The sequence below is a fragment of the Cibotium barometz genome, chromosome 22 (assembly GCF_041138505.1).
Source record: "Cibotium barometz isolate CiBa-2024 chromosome 22, ASM4113850v1, whole genome shotgun sequence".
Taxonomy (NCBI): Eukaryota; Viridiplantae; Streptophyta; class Polypodiopsida; order Cyatheales; family Cibotiaceae; genus Cibotium; species Cibotium barometz.
Window position 1 is genome coordinate 31,650,833 of NC_141067.1, and position 17,056 is coordinate 31,667,888.

At 38.5% G+C, this 17,056-nt stretch overlaps 1 long non-coding RNA gene across 2 annotated transcripts in view; it reads right to left on the bottom strand.

Annotated features, from left to right (window-relative positions):
- Positions 1 to 2,335: 2,335 nt before the first annotated feature.
- Positions 2,336 to 17,056, bottom strand: part of LOC147626540 (uncharacterized) — a 29,860-nt gene continuing 15,139 nt past the window's right edge. Inside the window, exons 1-2 of one of the 2 annotated variants that reach the window (XR_015268667.1) lie at positions 2,834 to 2,963; positions 2,336 to 2,665 (exon numbers count right to left, since the gene is read on the bottom strand). This is a non-coding gene — a long non-coding RNA (uncharacterized LOC147626540). Of the gene's footprint in view, positions 2,666 to 2,833; positions 2,964 to 17,056 lie in introns of those variants that run through there. The other variant, XR_015268668.1, reaches the window with a different exon arrangement.

Consider the following 17,056-nt stretch of genomic DNA (forward strand, 5'->3'; position numbering starts at 1 on the left):
TGGATCGGGCCTTCTTGGATGGGACCTTGCTTTGCCTTGGCTTTATCTGCCTCTTAGATACGAGGAGCTTTTTTCTCTGTATTGGTGATCACACAGCTAGGTTCTTCTTCAGGGGGCCATGAGGAGATCATTTTGCCATATCATGCTTTGTTCACAAGGGATACACATTGGTGCCTTTCCTTTTCCTTTTTGTACCATAGGTGATGAGATTATTTTCCTTTTCCTTTCAAATGTAATGGCATTAGATACACGTCGGGCAAATCATGACGTAATTAGCTGTTTGATTAATGGCATTAGATACACGTAATTAGCTGAAATGTAATGTTTAATTAACAAAGACAAACTGCAAAGAGCTTACGAATGTGGCATCATCACGACGATAAGATGGCACTGAGCGAGCAGCAAAAGCAAGAGACAGGAAGCAAGGGCCTACTAAGGTATTGTGTGTGCTTGTTTATTATCGGGGCCGTCACCGTTAATCCGATAGCATCTTCACAAGAGTGTCATACTTACGTTTTTACCTTGGGTAGCCTAACATCTTTTAGAAAAGAAAGCATGGATAGAAGGTCACTTGGCAACTTAATAAAAAGGGAAAAAAATATATTTTTAAAAAAATTATTGTTTTCTTTTTTTCTCATCGTTATTTTTGGTGCACCTCTATTTTCAGAAGGCTCTTGTGCCACCTTGGCCACCTGCAAATTATGTATGATGCGCGTGCTGCCATCACCACCTTACCTTTGTAGCAGCGGCGGGTGCCCGTTATCAACTCCAAAACTGTCCGCTTCTATCACACATGGGTGGTGGGGTGCCAAGCTGCAGATGTCGTTAAGGCTCCACATTAATAGTGTTGTCCAGCCTTGGTGAGGGTTTGTGATCTGATGTAGCACCTTGCAAGCTCTTCATTCTCCTAGGATCACAAAGAACATGGATTTCGAGCCGATTTCATGCAGGCCTGCTCACTTCTCAAGCACATGGAACTTGGAAGAGGGCCTCATTTGCCTCAAAGTGATCAATCTTTGCTTGGAGCCATATCTCCCCGACCTGATCCCACACTGGCTTTTTATCCAAGATCAGAGCATCTTGGATAACATCTTCACTTTCTGGCCGAATAGGATACATTTCAGCCGCCTACATTTGTCTTATTGACATATGTAGCGGTGAGACCAAGCCACCTGTATGGGGCATTTTTTAAAGTGAACTCACCCTTACATGTGTGAATAAGACAAAGTGAGCCCACCAAAATGTATCCTAATGCTTTCCGGCAGGCGATAGCCACCACCAAGGTTAGAGGCAGGGATCTCGTTGTGCTTCTCATCGACTTTGAGAGAAGGCCTACAATAGAGTGGATCGGGCCTTCTTGGAGGGGACCTTGCTTTGCCTTGGGTTTATCTGCGACGAGAAGTTTTTTTATGTCTATTGGTGCTCACAGCTAGGTTCTTCTTTAGGGGGCCACGAGGAGATCACTTTGCCATATCGTGCTATGTTCGCAAGGGATACACATTGGTGCCTTTCCTCTCCCTTTTTGTGCCATAGGTGATGAGCTCTTACCTTTGGGTCGAGGACATTGGTTTGTAGTGGCTCCATCTCTATTTCTCCACTCTAGAGGAGAATTTGGATTGAGAGTTTACACATGACACGCCACCTTATTTGGTAGGCTGGGAGGGTAACCTCAAGCAGTTTGCAAACGATGATTGAGGATTTTTGTGGATCACCTCACACAAGTCGTTTGGAGTTTGGGTTGAAAGTTTACCAAGCCCGACTTGATGACCAGTTTGACAGTATTCAACCGGGCACATCGGGACTCGGTGTGTGTGCTACCTTGGATCTTAGGTGGGCATTGACATTTCAATAGGCTGCCTTGGATGTCAGGTGAGCCTTGACATTTCAGTAGAGCAGCAACAAATAGTACCTTCTTCTCCTAAGAATTCTAAGGAAGCTCCTTTACTAGAGCACAACCTCAGCTTTCTCTACCACACAGAGTGGTCGTGGCCAACCAGATCCTGAACGCCACCATGTGGTACATCACTTCTTATTGGGCCTTCCATCATTCCTGTAGTCGAAGGCCATCAATCTGATTTTTTAAATAAATTTTTATATATAGATATGCAGATTTATGTGAACTTGAAGGCTAGCTAAGGTCAAAGTAAAATTTGGCCTTCTAATTGAAGGTTAGGCCGGCCTTCAAATTTCAGGCAGAGGTACATGTACAAAGGCAGATCCATAACCTTCTTTGTTCAGGAGGAGATGGTCGATATGTGGGGACGAACATACGTTGAAATTTTCCTCTATAACCCCATAAATTATTTGATTAATGGGAGCAACATCACACTAGACAAGCTCAAACAAGAGAGTGTTCCCACGTTGATTAATTGGAAGGACATCACACTAGGGAAAGCTCAAGCAAGAGATTGTTCCCATGTTGAACTAAGCGCAACAAATAGCACAAATTTTCTGCAATCAATGTACTTGCATGTAGTCTCAAATCATACACACCAAGCTATTTCAACCAAGTTTTTTTTTTTTCACTTTAAGCACAATTTCTCCACGCTGGCGCCTTTGGTGGCGCAATTGCAAAAGCATGCAAGCGGGTAGTAGCAATCGGGGTACTCGTGTCTGCAGAGCTCGTCGCAGGTGCAGTTGCTGTCGTCATCAGGATGCCCATCCGCTGCAGTAAAGGAGGGGATTAGTAACGGCATTAGATACACGCAGGGCAAATCATGGCGTAATTAGGCTCAAATGTAACGGCATTAGATACACGCAGGGCAAAGCATGACGCAATTAGCTCAAATGTAATGTTTAATTAGCAAAGACAAACTGCAAAGAGCTTACGAACGTGGCATCATCGCGATAAGATGGCAGTGAGCGAGCAGCAAAAGCAAGAGACAGGAAGCAAGGGCCTGAGGCGGCGCCATAGGAGAATGAGGCAAGGTAAGGTATTGTGTGTGCTTGTTTAATTATCGGCCGTTAAATATCCCTGAGAGCATCCTTACAAGAGCCAACATATACACAGCGCCATCGATAGTGTCAGACTTACGTTTTTAGTTGTGTATTCACGCCATTGTTTTTAGTGTACGGACTCTACCTTAGCATTATTTTGGGTATTACGTTTTTAGTTGTGTATTCACGCCATTGGTTTTTAGTGTACGGACTCTACCTTAGCAGTAGGGCATGCACTACCTTTAAAAAAGAAAACATTACTTAAAAGAATTTATATGCAAGACAGCTATTTGCACGACTTCCTTTTCCCATCGCTCTCATCCTACCTTCTTTTGGGAGAACTCTTCTTTTGTTTGAGAGGATGAAAGATGGTATCAAATATGGGTGTCAAATTTCTTTGGCCATTAATTAATTAATGGCAAAGAGTAGATCATGAGGAGGTCGATTTTCTTTTTTTTTGTAAGGTTTAGGTGAAGGCTTGAGGTGGTGCAATTTTTTAAAGTTGGAAACTCTTGAAGCAAATTTATCTCTGGAGACTTCAAATGCAGCTATAAAAGTTGCTTGCGTCATCGCATTCGCGACTGGGCAATAGCCCCATGGGTGAGAGAGAGAGAGAGAGAGATGTCTGGGCAATAGCCCCATGCGTGCATGAGAGAGAAAGATCGATGTTTGAGAGACGAATGATCCAGAGAGAGAGAGAGAAGGGATGAACGATGACACCTCAGGACGGAGAGAGAGAGACGCTGAGAGAGACAACGACGAGTGAAAATGACGCTAGATAGATTTTTATTTTTTTTTATATTTTTTGAGTGAATTGAATTTTTAAGTATAGAGCTTAAACCTTAATGTATGAATTCATTAATTAGTGCCCGCTTGTTGCAGGCACTAATTAATGAATATGGGGAGTAGCTCACAAACACGTTCACAAAAATGACAAAAACCAACCAAAGTTACATGTGATAAAAGGCATAAGAGAAATATATATTTATGCATAGTTTTCATATGTACATATTGACCAAGGATTTCATACTTCTCAAAATGTGCATTGGGTTGGGACACATCCATGAATTCACATTTGGCATTTACATAAAGCTCGACAAAATATTACATTGCATTTTATAATTCAACAAGTAGTACTGCTAGCCAGGATATTTACATTGCATTCAAACCATTCACATAAAGATGACACCTTCGTTGCTCATGTGGGCTATCATCACCTGTTTCCATATACAATGGTTTCTTTATTTTCAGCATATCTCTAAACTGCTCACCATGGTTGATCATGTGGTTAGAAGCAAATAAATACACATATCATACTTCTCCAGTATTTTGTACATTTGTAGTCATGGAACTAAGCATATTTTTTCATCACAAAAAGCTACTCATTTTTACCTTCGACTTGCTTGCTTAAAGATAAATATTTCCCTTACTATAACTCTCCACTTTCTGTTTTTTATAGTAGTCCTTTGCTATGTGTCATGGTTTGCCACAATAACAGCACTCCATACCATTTTCACTCTGATATTGTTGCATCAAAAAAAGCTGCTCATTTCTATCTCAAGCTTGCTTTCTTGAAGATGCATAGTTCCCTTGTTGTAACTTCCCAATTTTTTCTTTCTATAGAAAACCTTTGCTATATGCCTTTGTTTGCCACAATAATAGTACTCCATGCCATTTTCACTCTTTTTTTTCTATCCACCTCAGCCTCTCTGGCTCCCCATGCCTCTAGAGTGGCCTCTTCCACTTGTACATTAGATTCTTGACCATGATTTATATTTCTAAACTGGCTTACACCTTGGCTTCACAATAATAGCACTCCATGCCATTTTCAATTCAAATTTTTTTCCCATTTCCCTTAGCCTCTCTAGATCCCCATGCCTCTAGAGTGGCATCTTGTACCTGTTTTTGCCTTTAGATTCCTAACCATGATTTCTATTTCCAAAGTGGACTACACCTCATGGCCTTTAGATGAAAATCTACGAGTCTACGTCTACATGTAGCTGTGTAGAAGGCCTATTCATGTGTTTCCTTGTGCGTATTTTGGGAATTTGATTTACTCCCAACTTTCATCTCCTTAATGATCAAAAGCCCTATAAGGTCCTCAGATTTTGGGATGCTTTCATCATCGTGCGTTTAGAGATATTTTTGAAATTGATCATACTCTTACGAAGCTCATTCAATGTGATTGACACTAAGTCATCATCAAGTGGAGCTGATGAGACACATGAATAGGCCTTCTAGCTGTGTAGAAGGCCTATTCATGTGTTTCCTTTTGTGTATTTTGGGAATTTGATTCACTCCCCACTTTCATCTCCTTAATGATCAAAAGCCCTATAAGGTCCTCAAATTTTGGGATGCTTTCATCATCGTACGTTTAGAGATATTTTTGAAATTGATCATACTCTAGAAAGCCCATTCAGTGTGATCGACACTAAGTCATCATCAAGTGGAGCTCGTGAGACTATCTAAAAGCCCTTTTACTTTTAATGAGTAATCACTAATACTCATCTTATTCCTTTACATATTATGTAGCTCTTTATTTAAGGACATCTTTCTTACCTTCATACTTGTGCTGTATAGCTTTATTCCTTCACATATTATGTAACTTTTTATTTAAGACATCTTTCTTACCTTGATACTTGTGTTGTACAGCTTTAACCAAGGTATCCCATGCATCCTTAGGTGTCTCTCCATTATATATATCGATGTATGTTGATCATAGCATCCAATATGCTAATAGATATCATAGTACATCACTTTATTGGCTCTCTCATTCCATGACTTAAACACCTTGCATGCCTATTCAAAAGTGGAATCTATGGCTCACCTAAAACAAACTTCAAATATCTTTTTCCCATGAGGATGTTTATCATTTTGAACTTCCATGCTTGAAAGGTGTTCTTATCCATAACTTCTTTCTTGCAATATGGGTTAGACTATCAGACTTGATTACGTGCTCAACTTAACAAACAATAATTTTAGAATCTTGTGCACCTACAGTAACAAACGTGTAATCTCTAGCATAGTCATCTCCTGTAGTATGTTAAACTTATTATATGACCACTATATGTAACATTATTGTGACCAAAATAGGTAGCTGATGAGGGTTACCTATAAAGATTCCCTCCCAAAATGTGTGAAATCTCAAAAATGGCCTAAAACATAGTTTTTTAAAAACACATCTAGAATTCCATTTATACATTTAGAAATTACATGAATTTTGCTATTTTCTTCAAGATTGAGAACACGTGTGACCTTCGTAGATTAATAAACTACTGTTGTTTATGACATAAAAATAAACTTGACTTATAAAATGGCATAAGAATCTACACAACTTAAAGAAATATCAATCTTTTTTAAATAAAAATTTATTTTATAAATTTCATGAATGTAAGACACTTTTTTTAATGGACTTTCTTGCGACAAATTTTACCGCTATGCATAAATATGCACATTATTTGACAAGCACTCCAAAAATATTAGAATACATAACATTATAAGCTCCATAATTTATGAAAAATCCTACAAACATCCTTAAGCCTATTTCTAGACCCAAATAGCAAAGCCTTTAGTATATACTTACCTTGCAGTTTGCATGACATAATTATTTGCTCTATTATTTATAAGCAGGTAGTGGGCATGATATACAACCAATGCTAAGAGTTTAAAGAGGTTAGCTTATAGGTGTGCAAAGGTAGACTTCTATTCATATATATATATATATATATATATATATATAGAAGACAGTAACTATAGAGGCTATAAGTAAACCTAAGCATGTTAAAAGAGTAGAAAATTGAAATATTTTTTCAACAGGACAATTTTAGAGGCAGACATCATATAGCCTATGGGTGTAAATTTTGACCCACGTAGGCATTTGTTTTCTTGTTATGCAATATGGATAATGGTGGTAGAAAGAAATTGTAGCCTATATCATGTATATATGTGGTGGTGGCAAAAATTCATAGTATGCATATGTTGATGTTTGATCCAGATAGCCATTATCATGAACGTAGGTGATGGTATGTCTAAGAGTAGTGTAGGAATCAACTCTAGTTACAATTATTTAAAGTACATGTGAAGGATATTGAGAGATGGTATGTCTAAGGGTAGTGTAGAATGAGCTTTGGTTATAATTATTTGGAGGACATACGAAGGATGTTGAGAGATGCAATCTTGGCCTGTGACATTGTCTTTGTGTAAAAAGAGAAAATAGAGGATCTTAGGGCTTCTTGAATGATGGTAGAGAGGAGCTTGGAGCTTTCGAAATGACAGTAGATTCAAGGTCCCTATGCTATCCAAGAGCATACTAGTGCACATAAGCATGGCAGAGTCCAGGATCACTTGCACCCCCCACTCCCCGACAGAGATGGTCCCACCATGTGCATTTGCTTATAGTTCTTCAACTTTAAAATAAATTTTAGAACAAAAATTAAGATTGGCGAATCAATCGACTCATGGTTTTCCAAATCAATGGAGCCTTGCACGTCTTGATTAAAACCAATGGATTACACGTCATCATGGATTATCCAATCAAGCTCATGAATTTTTGGCATCTACTATATATATCGATATTATTAATGATACAAAGGTTACATGGATACATAGAAAAGCATTTTTTTAAATGACCTCCTCTCAAATTTGTAGTCAAAGGTTGCTGCCATGTGTGTTTTTCAAATCCTTATCCCTAAACCTATGTTCTACCTATATCACCTTATCTTAGGTATAGTTTTTCTTTAATTCTATGATTTATAGATTTCTTTTAAGTTTTTTGAGATTTTATTGGCTACTATCTACTATTTGGAATGATTTTTTTACAGATTTATCAGTGACAAAAATAAAACCAATCTCATAAAAAAATATAAAAATATTTCAAAGTTAAGAAAAATAGCCCCCTAAAAGTTGATGTTTTACATCAAAGTTGATGCAAACCATCAACTTATAGGCTAAGAGTTGATGTTTTACATCAAAGTTGATGCAAAACATCAACTCTATCATAAAACTTGATGTTTTGCAACATGTTTCAGATGCTCTGGAGAAGAAAGTTGGAGGATCAGAGGATGGTGTTCACAAAAGACATGTTTTAGTGATTCCGTTTACGCTAGCATATTTAGATAACCTATTTCACAGTACCAACATAACTATGTTTCGATGCGATCTACAGACGTCACAGAGCGATTTGCTGATGCAGTAAATCACTATGTGACGTCTGTACATCATATCGAAACATAGTCGTGTTGGTACTCAAAATTTATGGAATAGGTCGTATGAGCATGGTAGGTTAAAAGGAATTGCTAAAACATGCCGTTTGTGAAAATCCACCTCCGATCCTCCAACTTTCTTCTCCGGAGCATTAAAACTTGATGCAAAACATCAAGTTTTGTGATAGAGTTGATGTTTTGCATCAACTTTGATGCAAAACATCAAGTTGTGTGGAAAAGTTAATGTTTTGCATCAACTCGATGAAAAACATCAACTTTTAACCTAAACGTTGATGTTTTGCACGAGTTGATGCAAAACATCAACTTTTTTTTATAAAAATTGATGTTTTGCATCAAAGTTAATGCAAAACATCAAGTTTTATGGAAAAGTTGATGTTTTACATTGTGATGTTTTGCATCAAAGTTGATGCAAAACATCAAGTTGATGCAAAACATCAAGTTTTGTGGGAAAGTTAATGACATCATCTTTTGTGGGAAAGTTGATGTTTTGCATAATGTTGATACAAAACATTAACTTTTGTAAAAAAGTTGATCTTTTGCATAGAAAGTTGATGTTTTGCATCAACTTGATGCAAAATATCAATTTTTCATAAAAGTTGATGTCTTGTATTAAGTTGATGGAAAACATCAACTCTTAGCTGAAAAGTTCTTACTCTGCATTAAGTTGGCCACAAATGTTGTAACTAAAAGTTGATGTTTTGTATTAAGTTGAATCTGAAAAACATCAACTCTTAGCTGAAAAAGTTCTTACTCTGCATTAAGTTGGCCACAAATGTTGTAGCTAAAAGATCCTTACCATGTGTAGTAACCAATAGGATTCGAACCCAAGTCCATGCCTAATATTTTACAAAAAAGTATTTTGGAAAGTATAAACTTGTTTCTTAAAGCAAACTTTTTCATGCTTTCTAATCTCATTTAATAACTAAAATTACCATTTTAACCCCTTTTTGTCACATCAAAGACATCTTCTTTAAAAATGAGTGTGTAATTATTTTTCAAAATTAGAAAACTTTTAAATAACTTATTCATGATATTTTAAAATTCATCTATATGTAGCAAAATCTTTTAAAAAAAAGTATATATTATCAATTAAGAAATTGTGATACTGAAGAGCTTCAAAATGGATTTTAATACTACTCTCATCAAGAGCCAAAATAGGGTTTTATAATTAAGATAATAGCTGTATCAAGATAACACTTTTATAATATATTATATAAATAGTTTTTTATAGATGCACTCTGTAGCACATCCTCAATCATGCTAACAATGTACAGATAGAAGAAAAAAATGTATTTGTGGATACTGAAGAAGAGGATGCCTTGTCTACCTTCTTAGGGAAAGACACATCAACTAGTGATGGTGTTGGTGTAAATAGCATTGATTATGAGAAACCATAACTATGCCATAAGCTATATGTTTAGAAAATAGCTTCTTTTTACAGTTGTATCATTTTTTTTCTAGATTAAAGATGAAAATAATAAACATTGTCTATATTTTGGCATGTTTTTTGAAAACTTATTTTTAGATTTTCAATTATAATCTCCAAAAGTAAGCAAAATGAAGTCCCTTTTTTAATGTCAATTTTTGTAAGAAATGTGTAAAGTGCCCAAAATATTATCATTTTTTGGCAGTGTTGTATGCATGCATAGACCACTTTTTAAAAAGAGGTAAAAACTGAACCTTTTTTATTGAATTTTTGAAAGATGCCAAATGTTTCTCATTTTCAGGAAATATTATCTATTTTGTCTACAAACAATAGTGTTATGTGAACTCATCACATTTAAAACAAACATCTGCCAACAAACTTACCAATATTAGATTCTCTACATGGAATGTTTTGCAACTAAATGTTTTTTGTAACTATGCACCAAACCGAATAGGCATACACATTCAAAATCAACACTTCCATATATAGAGTGCCTATATAAACTTGTGAAGCCAAAATGGGACTCAAAGAGAAAGTACTCGACTAATACCATATTAGGGAGTTTGGAAAAATCACAATTCCCATTTTGCAAGACAAAAAAAAATGGGAGCACGGTGAACCCTGGTACCATATATATAGGCAGTGATGTGTGTGAACACACTTAGGACCGCCAGGGCACTTTTTCCCTCTTTAGGAGGTTTTTTTCCCCGGCTTGTATATACGCCCATAATTCTAGGGCTAACTTATCTTTTGTACATTGACACAATCTAATACATTGTGTGTTGTGTGCATTCTTGCTTTTTCTTCTCCAAGCTTGGTGTGCTTTCTTGCAACCCTAATTCCAACAATTGGTATCAGAGCAGGCATCGGCTCCCAGGGCTACGCCACCAGCACCCTCCGACTCACGTTCTCTGATTGAGGTGAGCTTTCACGAGCGCTTGTAGGTCCCTATACTCTGCAAATAAGCGCGTAGGGCTTTGGGTTCTCAGAAATCGCATCTAAGGTCGTTTCGGGCTCCGTTTTTGCATTGCAAGTTCTGCACATGTGTTTTCATCATTTTTTTTGCAGAAATTTTGACAGTTCTATTGTGGACCGTGCTACATAGCATGAGTTGTTCTCTGTTAAGTCTTTGCTTCATTACAGGTAGCTTTTGCATCAGTTTCAGTCAGTGGCCATGGCTGATAACAGCAATGATGTATTTTGCATGTTGTCTGCTGATGACAAATTGGATGGAGACAGCAACTACCCACTTTGGGCATACATGATGCAGCATGTTTTGGTTGCAAAAGAAGTGTGAATAATTGTGCAGGGTATGGATGTACGTCCAAGTTCTGTGGATGTAGGATCTGTTGTTGAGGATGTTGCAGGTTCTAGCAGCTCTACTGTTGTGCTGTTTTACCCATTGCTGTGAACAAGCTCGTTGGGATGGTAAAGATGCGCAAGCTCATGTCTTGATTACACTTTCTGTCAAACGTAACATCACCCCACATATTCGTTCAGCTAAAACAGCAAAACAAGCTTGGGATATTCTAGCTAGTTTGTATGCAGGTCGTAACGAGGCAAAAATCTCTTACCTGCATAAAGAGCTAGAATCGAAGATTATGCAGGAAGATGATGACATGAATGTTTTTCTTACTGAGATTAAAGATCTCAAGGAACAGTTGATTTTTGCATTTGAGATTATTCCTGATCATTCTCTTGTACAGACTGTTCTTGATGCTTTACCTGAGTCATATCAGACTTTTGCTTCCGAGTGGAGACTTGTTTTACTGAGGACAGATGTTGTCAAGTATGATACTTTAGTCAACAAGCTCTTGCAAGAAGCGCAGTCCAGGCAAAACAAGGCTAGGCAGCGTGCAGTTGATCACGCATTTGTTGCTGCCCAATAGAGAAGAAGTGGTAAGGCAGCCCCTTCCAGTGTTTCTTCTCCTATTAGTAGGTCTGCAACTTCTTCTCCTTCCACAGGTAGCAACAATAGGTCTGAGAAGGCTCTTAAAGGCAAGAAAAAAATTAGGTGCAACTATTGTAAGGCAACTGATCATACAAATGCAAATTCTGCAAATGTTGTGCAGGATACAAAATGGGCGTTTAGCGTGTATTGCTAGTATGACCCATCTGTACATGATGCATGTTTGGCAGTTTCTGTTGACTCTGATGTTTGGTATTTTGACAGTGGTGCTACAAAGCACATTACCTCGCATCGTGATATGTTCACTTGTCTTGAGGCTGTCCCTAACGAGAATACTGTCACATGTGCCAATAATGCTTCTTACCCAGTGAAGGGCATTGGTAAAATTATGCTTACTACTACAAATGGGAGTGCTTTCACACTTTCAGATGCTTTGTATGTGCCAGGGATAAAGAAGAATCTATTGTCTGTCTCTGCGCTTGCCAGACTTGGACTTGTAGTCAAATTTGTGGATGACAGATGTACTGTTCATGATTTGACTTTTGGTGATACGATTATTGTATCTGGCACCTTATTTCATGGGCTGTATAGGCTCAATTCTTATGGCAAGTGTGTGGAAGATTCAGCAAATGCAGTTTTTGATGAAAAGGCAGTTTCAGATGCAAAACTATGGCATGCTCGTTTTGGTCATCTGAACTTTGCTAGTTTGCTGCGTTTGCAGAAATTTGATAGCCCCCTCTTTAGGCACCATTGAAACATGTTTGTGAAGGCTGTATTTTGGAAAAAATGGAGCGTTCTGCGTTTCCAAAGGATGGTTCTGTCCGGGCCACTCGAAATTGCAACTTGTACATAGTGATGTATGTGGGCCTATGCAAACTCCGTCATTTGGTAAACACTTGTACTTTGTGACTTTCATTGATGATTACTCAAGGCATGCATGGGTATATCCACTACTGAAGGCAAAGTCCAAAGTGTTTTTGTGCTTCAAACAGTTTATGCTTATGGTTGAAAATGTATCCAATTATACTGTGGGCGCCCTCCGATCTGATCGAGGGGGGAAGTACATGTCTAAAGAGTTTGATGCATTTCTGGCTAGTCGTGGGATAAAACACCAATGTACAGTGCCGTATACCCCTCAGCAAAATGGTGTTGCTGAGAGGAAAAACAGGTCACTTATGGAGATGGCACAATGTATGGTCAAGAGCCAAGCTTTGCCACATGCGTTTTGGCTTGAGGCTGTCATGTGTGCTGCATATGTACTCAACAGGTGTCCCACTAAGGCCTTGCAGTCTATTACTCCATACGAAGCTTGGCATGGCAGGAAGCCTTCTATTGGTCACTTGCGTGTCTTTGGTTGCTTGGCCTATGCTTTAGTGCCTGTGCAACAACGCAAAAAATTGGATGATAAGGCTATCAAATGCATTTTTGTTGGTTACAGTGCTGAGAGCAAGGGTTACAGATTGTATCATCCGCAGTCAAAGCGTCTCTTGATTAGTAGAGATATTGTTTTTGTGGAAGATGCTGTGCAACCTTCGTTATCATGTACCAAAGAGACAGGTGTGAGCTCACGGGATGTATTTGATACGTTGTTGCCTCTATTTACAGGTGGGAATTCAAATGTAAGTCCTAATGAGGCAAACCTTGCGTGATAGTAAAATTGATACACCTATATCTAGTCGTACTCGTTCAGGTTTTCAGCATGCCTCTTATGCATCAGATTGTCATGCTTTGGCTGTGTCTAGTATGTGTGAAGAGGAAGAACCTCTTTCATTTGATGAGGCATAAAAATCAAAAAATTGGTTGGGTGCAATGCAAAGTGAATATGATGCTATAATGAAGAATGGTACATGGTTCTTTGTGTGATTTGCCTATTGGTAAAAGGCCATTGGATGTAAGTGGGTTTTTAAGTTGAAACGAAAGCCAGATGGCAGTGTTGATCGCTATAAAGCTAGACTTGTTGCAAAGGGTTATGCTCAAGAAAAGGGCATTGATTTTGATGAGACCTTTGCTCCCACTTGTCGTATGACTACCATTCGTAGTATTTGTGCATTGGCAGCTCATAATGGTTGGAATGTACATCAGTTGGACATAAAGACTGCGTTCTTGAATGGAGATTTGCATGAGGAGGTGTATGTATCGCATCCTCGTGGTTTTATTCAAAGAGGGCAGGCAAACAAAGTGTGCAGGTTGAAAAAGGCTTTGTATGGTTTAAAGCGAGCTCCACGAGCTTGGTATGAAAAGATACATGCATATTTGACTGCACATGGTTTTCAGAATAGTCCAACAGAAAGCACTTTGTATGTTAAATGTGTGGATAATGTACATATAATCATTGCTCTCTATGTCGATGACATGCTGCTCACAGGACCAAATGAGAGTCATATTGCTGATTTTAAGGCTGATTTGAATGCCTCTTTTGAGATGTCAGATTTGGGGCATTTGCATCATTATTTGGGGATACAATTTAAGCAGTGTGATGGAGGTATTGCTTTGTGTCAAACAAAGTATATTGAGACATTGTTGCAGAGATTTGGCCTTGAGACTGCAAGCCTATTGCTACTCCAATGGAGACAGGTTTGAAGTTGAGTCTTCATGATGCTGGAGATCACTTTGATGTCACACTTTATCAAACAGCTGTTGGTTGCCTCATTTATGTAACGAGGCCGGACATTCAGTTTGTAGTCTCACAGGTGAGCAGGTTTATGCATAAATGCATCTTTTGCTACTTCAATGGCACCATACATCTTGGGTTGTTTTATCCCAAGGGGAGATCGTTGCCGCCAGATTTACATGCTCTTTCGAACTCAGATTGGGCTGGCTGCTATGACACAAGAGTGTCCACAAGTGGTTTTTGTTTCATGCTCGGTAGCTCATGCATATCTTGGTTGAGAAAGAAGCAACCTACTGTGGCCACTTCTAGTTGTGAAGCTAAGTACAGGGCAGCTTTCACAGCTACGGTTGAGTGTGTGTGGCTCAGACGGCTTATGGGACTGACTTGGGTATTGGACAGGAGTCTGCCACCTCTATCTACACTGACAGTCAAAGCGCATTGGCAGGTGCGAGAAACCCAATTTTTCATGCTCGCACAAAGCACATTGAGGTGCATTATCACTATGTCAGGGAGAGACTGCAGGAGAGATCAGCTTGGTCTATGTGCCAACACAGGACAACCTCACGATCTTTTCAGAAAGGCGCTTCCTCGTGAGAAGTTCGAGGATTTCCGCAAAGCTTTGGGCTTGCTCCCCTTTGTGGACTGATCTACTTCGGGCATGGCACTTCCCTGTACATGAGTGCCAGCTCTGGTTCACACCATCACTCCCAGGGGAGATTTGTTGCCATATATATAGGCAGTGATGTGTGTGAACACACTTAGGACCGCCGGGGCACTTTTTCCCTCTTTAGGAGGTTTTTTCCCCCGGCTTGTATATACGCCCATAATTCTAGGGCTAACTTATCTTTTGTACATTGACACAATCTAATACATTGTGTGTTGTGTGCATTCTTGCTTCTTCTTCTCCAAGCTTGGTGTGCTTTCTTGCAACCCTAATTCCAACAAACCCTTTTAAGCTTTTATCAAAACTAGCTAATTTGGCATATCATTGGAAAGCTCTTGAAGAGTAGGTTCTAAATCCACATTCTCTGATAACTTTGGTTTTGGTATGCCTGAAGATACACCAAAAAGTATATTAAAAAGTAAATTCCCAAAGTAATGGGATTTTTTCGAACTCCCTAATATGGTCTTTACTCTACTAAAGCATAAAAGGTTGATATATAGTGTGAAATTGACTACATGAGCTGGCATTATAACTTTGCAATAGTGTGAACTTGACTACATGAGCTAGCATTATAACTATGCCATAAATCTAGTAAACTAAAGTGTCTCATTGCTTGTAAACCAGTGGTGGTTTGCATCCATAACCTCTCCGACCATACTAGTGGAATAAGTGTGGATCTGTCATCATGGCATAAGTGTGGATCTGCCATCATAGCATGGCATCTCAGCAACCATACTAGTGGCACAAGGGTGGATCTGTCATCATGGCATGGCATCCATACCCACACTAGTTGGCTGAATATCTTAATACTCCCCCTCTAGCTCAACTCTATACCTTGCACTCTAAGTAACCTCCTAAAACTTTGAATCTTCTCTGTACCCACCAATGTCTTTGTGAGGATGCCAGCTACCCTTGATCCTTTGTGCTGACATATACCAAATACACATCACCTACTAGAACCTTCTTCTTCACAAAATATTGATGCACCTCAATGTGCTTTATCTTAGCACACCACTTGTAGATCTCCTTATTGAGGTACTACCAGCCCAATCTATATCTTTATACTCATGTACATGTACATGTGCTTCATCCTCATCATAAAAAAATCCATATCATACTCTAGACTTTATGTACCTAAGTGTATTTTAGTATCCTCCTAACCGTATCTAAGTGTGGCTTCCTTGGAACCTCCATAAATTGACTCACTAATTCAACAACATAGCTTAAATCTAGTTTGGTGATAGTCATATAAATCAAGCTCCCTACAATGTGCTTGTACATAGTAGGTTCCTTGAAAAGATCACCTATATCTACAGCCAATTTTGTGTTCTACTTCGATGGCACTAAGATTGACTTATAACCTATTATTCCATACTTGAATATAGCATGTCTAAAGCATAATACCTCTGGAAAATCCGGATTCCTCATGAATGTCAACATCACTATCCCATGTGATAAATCAAGTCATCAACATAGATGATTGCTTGCACAAGGCACATGTCAGTATTTTTCACATGAAGTGAAACCTCTATTATAGATATCTAAAATTCAATAGTAACAAGATATTCGCTTATCTTGTCTAACCATGCTTTAGGTGCATGTTTAAGCCATGCGAGACTCTGTGTAACCTATAAATACAACCTCAGGGTGTATGGTCCTCATATCCTAGTGGTTGCACCATATGTATATGTAGGCTTCTTCTTGTAAATCACCATGTAAAAGTTCATTCTTGACATCCATTTGATGATGATGTAAAGACCATCCCTTAGCTGTAGGCAACCATAGCAATGACTACTCTCATGGGTCATCCTAGCAACCAGGCTGAAAATCTCCTCAATGCCATAGGTTTATGTATATCCCTTGGCTACCAATCTTGACTTATACATGCTCCACAAACCCTATTAATTATGATTTACTTTGTAAACCTACTTACATCCAATTACCTTCTTCTCCTAGACAATGACACCAAATTCAATGTCTCATTCGCATTCAATGCATCTATCTCTTCATCCATGGCATCTTCCTAGACCTTATATCCATGTATCTCCTTAGAACATGCAGGCTCTATCTCTTGTATTTTTTTGACCAAATATGCAGTATGATGGCCTATATACCCATCATAATGTATTATAATGGGTATATACCCATCATATCTTGACCTATTCATTGGATATCTAACCCATCACATCTCAACCTCTATCAGGTTCTTTCATAATGAGTGGATTGATTCCTAGAAAAGTGTGGTTCTGAATTAAAAAAGAAAGGTGGTCGTGGAGCAAGTCAGAAA